Source organism: Pongo abelii, chromosome 11 (genome assembly GCF_028885655.2).
Source record: "Pongo abelii isolate AG06213 chromosome 11, NHGRI_mPonAbe1-v2.0_pri, whole genome shotgun sequence".
NCBI lineage: Eukaryota > Metazoa > Chordata > Mammalia > Primates > Hominidae > Pongo > Pongo abelii.
In genome coordinates this window covers 17,138,797-17,146,004 of record NC_071996.2, presented here as the reverse complement: position 1 = coordinate 17,146,004, position 7,208 = coordinate 17,138,797, and the positions used below count along the sequence as shown (strand labels likewise).

The following is a 7,208-nucleotide window of genomic DNA, read 5'->3' as shown; positions in this document are numbered from 1 at the left end:
ACATTATTTTGTTCCTTTTTATGGCTAAGTAGTATCCCATGGTATGTGTGTGTGTGTGTGTGTGTGTGTGTGTGTGTATGCGTGTGTGTGTGTGTATATATATATATGGCACATTTTCTTTATCCACTCAATTGATGGGCATTTGGGCTGGTTCCATATTTTTGTAATTGCAAACTGTGCCGCTATAAACATGCATGTGCAAGTATCTTTTTTGTATAATGACTTATTTTACTCTGGGTGGATACCCAGTAGTGGGATTGCTGGATCAGATGGTAGATCTACTTTTGGTTCTTTAAGGAATCTCCACACTGTTTTCTATAGTGGTTGTAATAGTTTAAATTCCTATCAGCAGTGTAAAAGTGTTCCCTTTTCACAACATGCATGCCAACATCTATTTTTTATTATTATGGCCATTCTTGCAGGAGTAAGGTGGTATCACATTGTGGTTTTGATTTGCATTTCCCTGATCATTAGTGATGTTGAGTATTTTTCCTTATGTTTTGTTGGCCATTTGTGTATCTTTTGAGAATTGTCTGTTCATGTCCTTTGCCCACTTCTTGATGGGAGTGTTTGTTTTCTTTTGGCAGATTTGTCTGAGTTCTTTGTAGATTCTGGATATTAGTCCTTTGTCAGATGTGTAAATGAATTCAGCAAAGTTTCAGGATACAAAATTAATGTACAGAAATCAGTAGCTCTGCTGTACACCACCAGAGACCAAGCTGAGAATCAAATCAAGAACTCAACCCCTTTTATAATAGCTGCAAAAACAAAAAACAAAAAACAAAAAAAAACCCCTCTTAGGTTTATACCTAACCAAGGGCATGAAAGACCTCTACAAGGAAAACTACAAAACACTGCTGAAAGAAATTATAGATGACACAAACAAATGGAAACACATCCCATGCTCATGGGTGGGTAGAATCAATATGGTGAAAAGGACCATACTGCCAAAAACAATGTACAAATTCAGGGCAATTCTCATCAAAATACCACCATCATTCATCACAGAGCTAGAGAAAACAATCCTAAAATTCATAGGAAATCAAGAAAGAGCCCACATAGCCAAAGCAAGACTATGCAAAAAGAACAAATCTGGAACATCACATTACCCAACTTCAAACTCACTATAAGGCCATGGTCACCAAAACAGCATGGTACTGGTATGAAAATAGGCTCATAGATCAATGGAAAGAATAGAGAACCCAGAAATACAACCAAATACTTACAGCCAACTGATCTTAGACAAAGCAAACAAAAACATAACATGGGGAAAGGACACCCTGTTCAACAGATGGTGCTGGGACAATTGGCAAGCCACATGCAGAAGAATGAAACTAGATCCTCATCTCTCATCTTTTTTTCTTAAAGGCTTGTTTTATTTTAATGGCTGATCTATGTAATCATGGAGGGCAGTATGTACAGACAAAGGGGGAGCTTTTATTTCTTGGTCTCTTCCTCTTTGGACAGTCTTGATGATCTCTTCCTTCTTGGCCTGGAGGCACGCCTTCAAGGTGCTTGCCTGCCTCCTTGGTCTTAGACCTGGGGGCCTCAGCCTGGTCAGCCAGGAGCTTCTTGTGGGCCTTGTCTGCCTGCAGCTTGTGATGTGTTCCATGACAATCTACTTGTTTTTGAATACATTCCCCTTTATCTTCAGGTACAGGCTGTGATACATGTGGCCATCAATCTTTTTCGATTCACGGTATCTTCTGAGCAGCCGGTGCAGTATTTTCCTCATCCATGTGACCTTCTCTGGCATTTGGGCATTGGCTGTACCCTTCTGCTTCCCTATGCCCATGTGCCTGCCCTTCCGGCAGGCCAAGGTGTTTTTCCAGCATTGAGCCTGGGAATGGACAATCACAGGCTTGTAGATGATCAGCCCATCTTTGATCAGCTTCTGGATCCGCTGATGGGAGTTGGCATTAGCAATTTCATTGGTCTCACTGGGGTCCAACCAGACCTTCTTCTTGCCACAGTGGAGGACACTAGAGGCGAGCCTCTTCTGAAGCCTGAGCAGTACTCACAGCTGCAGCCGCAGCAGCGGAAGGAAAGAGCTCTGTCATCTTATACAAAAATCAAGTCAAGATGGATCAAAGACTTAAATCTAAGACCTGAAACCATAAAAATTCTAGAAGATAACATCAGAAAAACCCTGCTAGATGATTGGCTTGTGCAAAGACTTCATGACCAGGAACCCAAAAGCAAATGCAACAAAAAGATAAATAGATGGGACTTAACTAAAAAGCTTCTGCACAGCAAACGAAACAATCAGCAGAGTAAACAGACAACTCACAGAGTGGTAGAAAATCTTCTCAAAGTTTATTCACTTTCAACCAGTTCTAACTGAAAGTTGCCACATCCAAAAAGCTTTTGTGGTCATAGTTCTTAAACTTATCAAACTTCCTCTTATATTTAATGTTGCCTATATTCTCCCAAATCTCCTCTGTCAGCAATTCAATGGTAATTAATTTTATGGCACCTGAAACCTCTTATTTTGATATGCAGATTACCTGGCAATCATCTGGATAAATAAAAATAATGCAGTGCGTTTCAAAAGTTTCTAAGCAAAGCAACTCCTTCTTTTTGTTGTAGTTTTCACTTTTAGAAGTAGATGCATTTTTATAATGAAATCTCGAATTTGATATTCACAAAATGTTTATTGCAGGTTGTAAAATATTAAAAGGTAGTAAGTCGGGAGTGAGTAGTAAGTAAGGACTTAAGTAAAAGGATCCCAGAAATCCCTATCAAAACCTTGAAGACCTACATACCTCTCCACTGGGGCCCCCTATAGTCCTCGTAGGCACTAAGCCCAGCTGAGGAAGTGCCTGGACTTCACATAGCTTTGCTTCCCCCAGAGAAGAAGCCAATACTGTGGTCTGCCCAATCTGACATGTGAGACTACAGTGCTATGATCTTGGAATTTGACTACAGCTTGAGTGTGTCTTGCTTGAGGGGGGAGGCACTGCAAACAGAACCATTGCAATCTTTCATCCCTGAGGCTAACCTGCCACCAGACTTAGCCCAGTAGCCCAACATCCACAAGCCAAGCCGTAAGCAGCTGATACATCCTTCTCCCAGGGGAGCAAAACAGAGGTAGAGCCCCACTACCTCCTCCTCCCCCTACTTCTTGGGCTGGAGCTTAAGCAGTACCCTGCTCTCTGGGAAAACCTTGGCCACTCAAGCAGTCATGCTTTCTCAGTGACTAAATTGAAGTAGCACTCTGCATTCCAGAGAAATAGTGCTTAGGCTGACTGGAACAGCCATGTGCTCAGCCCTGAACTGAAGTGGCACATTGCACCCTGAGAAATGGGTGTCCTAGCTGAGTTGAGCAAATGTATATACCAGGGCTCAGCTGACATAGTGTCCTGTGTCCCAGGGAAACAGAGCAGTGGCTGAGCTGAGACACCCCACCTTACAGGCCAAATACTGCTTTCCTGGAGCCAGACTCCCACCCTAAAGTCTGTGCTGCTGAGACATCCCTCTCTCTGGGGAGTAGAGTCATTGCTGTATGGTTTCCTACCAGCCAGCCGGGTCCCAAATGACAGCATCATTCTGAGGTGCCGCTATACCTGGATTCACAGAGTCTGAGACACTGCTGAGCTCCACCATCCCAGGGCCTAGATTCACTACTACATGGTGCCTTATCTCCTGAAAACAAAGTTGCCACTGAGCCCTATTAGCTCAGGTTCTCAAATTGAAGCCATACACTGTTCAAATACCATTTGACCCCACAATCCCATTACTGGGTATATATCCAAAGGAATATAAATCATTCTGTTACAAAGATACACGCCCGCATATGTCCATTGTGGCACTATTTTGTAGAAAAAGTATATCATAGTTCAAAGAGAACATTGGATAATGTCACCCTGTTTTATGTCCCATCAACCCTGTTTCAACTGTTCTTAACAGGAAACAGCAGATCATTAGGTTGACCAGGATTTAAAAATAAAACTAGGAGTTTTTCTCTTCCTCTTCCTCTCCTGCTTTCCCCTCCTCCTCTCTTTCAAAACAGTGTGTGTATGTGTGTGTATGTAGTTCCAATAAAGAAAATAAAATGGGCTCCCATGTTTAACATACATATTAAGAGACAGACCCCCCAATTTTCCTTTATAATCTTTTTTATGTTTATAGACATGACTTTAAAGAAACCCAGAGTCCCTTGACATAGGTATGCTTCTTTTTAAATTGGTTTCTCTGTCACTCCCTGGATATTGTAGGTACTTTATAACAGTGTTCTTGATCCCTCCCTCCTAACCCTTATGGCATCACTGTCCTTCAACTCATTTATTCCTATGGTATAATCACCTAGTACATTGTTTTTATTATTATTTTGAACAAATGTTTATTAGGTCAACTAAGAATAAAAAGACATTTTATTTTCAATTTGAGAAAATTTCTATTTTTTGACTTTTGAAGAATAATTTTAACACAGAATTCAAGATGGGTGATATTTTTCTTTCAACACTTCAAATATTTCACTCCAATCCATTCTTGTTTGCACGGTTTCTGATGAGCAGATCAGTGTTAATCATTCTTATTGTTCCTTTATAGAGAAGGTGCATTTTCTCTGATTTTTCACAAAATTTGTCTTTGCTTTTTACTTTCTGCAATTTAATAGGTGACTTCAATGCTTTAATGAATCTGAAAAAAGTCATTAATTTTCATTTTGTTTAGATATTTTCTTTTTAGAATAGGAACAGTGACTTTTGAGCAGTTTATGAATCAGATAAAACCCGCTTTGCTGACATTATTGATTTTTTAAAAAACAATGCATTTGTTAAAAATTAGTGACTGTTACTATGGAGCAATGATGCTGTAGTAAATAACATTTGATTTACCATTACTTCATTAAGACTTTCCTGTAAACGTAGTAAATTAACTCTGTATCTAAAAGTTACATTTTCTCCTTATGCAAATCTACCATCACGTAAACGTTATACATTTACTCATGCTGTGCCTTTATTAAGGGAGGAAAGAGAGTAATTTGACAAATGCTCTGATTCTCTGCCCTGGCCTTACCTCTCAGTCTTGCTGAGCTGCTCGATGGCCCTGAACCAGGCTCCACAGTGCTGCTTGGGCTGGAGGTTGTAATTATTTGCAGCCAAGTGGGGCAACTGGGCCTCCTTGATTACTTCAAATTCCTGGGGCCAGAGAGAAGGACAGGGTGGTGACAGGGCCTGAGCAGGGATGCTGGAGGGGCCCTATAGGGGTGTTGGATGGGGTAGGGGGCAGTGTCTGGGTTTGTGCCCATAAGAGACCCCACCTCCTCTCCACTCTCATCCAGGACCCATATGTCCTTAGAACTGCTACAATAGTCCCTCTTCCAGGAAGGCGTCCTTGATTACATGTTATTGTACGTTCGTCCAAAGCGGTAGAAATTCTAACACCAACCATGAACCCTAATATGCACTATGGACTGTGGGTAATGTTATGACGTGTCAGTGCAGGATCGTCAATTGTATAACAGTGTCCCACTCCAGTGGGGGATGTTGACAGTTGGGGAGGCTGTGCGACTGGGGAGAGGGGGCGTGAGGGAACTCTACTTACTCTCCACTCAATACTCCTTGATTCTCCTGGGAACCTAAAACAGCTTTCAAAAAGGTGTACTTTAAAAATTCTATGACTATCACGTGGCCGACAGTGTTCAAGAGCGCCATGGGTCTGGGCTTCTCAGAGTTAAACTCCTGTGAAGTCAACACACAGCGTCCTTTCATCATGGTCCCCAGAAGTTCTCCATTTCTCCTACACTCTTCGCCCTCCCATCAGATCATTCCAGAGCTTCTCTCTCGGCACTGATGACTTCCGTGGGGGGAAAACCTTATGGCCACTTTCCACTGACCATCTTCCTGGACATCCTGGAAGCAGTCCAGGTGCGACGCTCTCGGCTCCAGATCCTGATGTCAGAACCAGCTCCTCCTACTCCCCCCTGTCTGTGTGCACCTCTGCAGCAGCATTTGCCAGCACAGACTCCTTGCCCTGGGTTTATGATCGGCAGTGCATCCTGGCTCAAGCCTGGCCTTAGTATTTCATCTCTACACTTAAAAAAATAACCTCTAAGTGATGTAATCCATTTCTAAGGCATTAATGACTGGCTCCATGGATAAGCCCAGGATCTTAGCTCCATTCAGAATTATATGTAGAATTGCCTTGGTGATTTGCTGACTTGGATGCTTCATAAACATTACATATTAAAAACAATCTAACCCAGGCCAGGTGCGGTGGCTCATGCCAGTAATCCCAGCACTTTGGGAGGCCGAGGCGGGTGAATCATGAGGTCAGGAGTTCGAGACCAGCCTGGCCAACATGGTGAAACCCTGTCTCTACTAAAAATACAAAAAATTATCTGGGCATAGTGGTAGTCACCTGTAATCCCAGCTACTCAAGAGGCTGGGGCAGGAGAATCACTTGAACCTGAGATGTGGAAGTTGCAGTGAGCTGAGATCACACCACTGCACTCCAGCCCAGGAGACAGAGTAAGACTCCATCTCAAAAAACAAAAACAAAAAACAAACAAAAAAAATCCAAAATCTTGGTCTTCCTCTTCCTCCACTTGCCTGTCACCCAGACTTACTGTCTCAATAAATTGCAACAGTGGTTTTGTTTTTATTGTCTTTAGAGACAGGGTCTCACTCTTGTGGAGGCCGGAATGCAGGGGTGCAATCATAGCTCACTGCAGCTGCCAACTCCTGCACTCAAACAATCCTCCTGCCTTGGCCTCCCAAGTGCTGGGATTACAAATATAAGTCACTGTGCCTCGGCTATGCCCATGTATTTTAATTTGTGTATTAAGCTAGGACTGGGAGAGTTTCCTCATTCTGTATCTCTCTGCATCCTAAATGACCTGTGAGCGAGTTCCGTTCATTTCTCTTCCAAGATGGATTTCCAAACACTTCTCTCCATTTCCACGACCACCCCCAACCCTTAGCCTTTTCTTCCTTGAAGGGCATCTGAGGAGTTGTTTACAGGTTTTGGCTGTGAGGAACAAGCCTGCTGAGGGTATTAGTGTCCAGGATTTTGTGTGAACCTAAGTGTTTTCTGGTGGGGTCCTCGAGACATCCTTGAATTGGCTGACTCCCTTGAAAGACTCAAAGAACTTCATGAGGCTGAGCCTCCTGAAGGACACTACCTGGCCCAAGGCCCCCACCATAGATCAGGTCATCACCTTAAACTGCCCACAGCCCCAGCCACACAAAGTCACTCCTATCAGG

The 7,208-nt window shown here is 42.8% G+C and overlaps 1 pseudogene; it reads right to left on the bottom strand.

Moving 5' to 3' along the window:
• Positions 1-1,375: 1,375 nt before the first annotated feature.
• Positions 1,376-5,717, bottom strand: LOC100443869 (large ribosomal subunit protein eL19-like; annotated as a pseudogene).
• Positions 5,718-7,208: the final 1,491 nt, after the last annotated feature.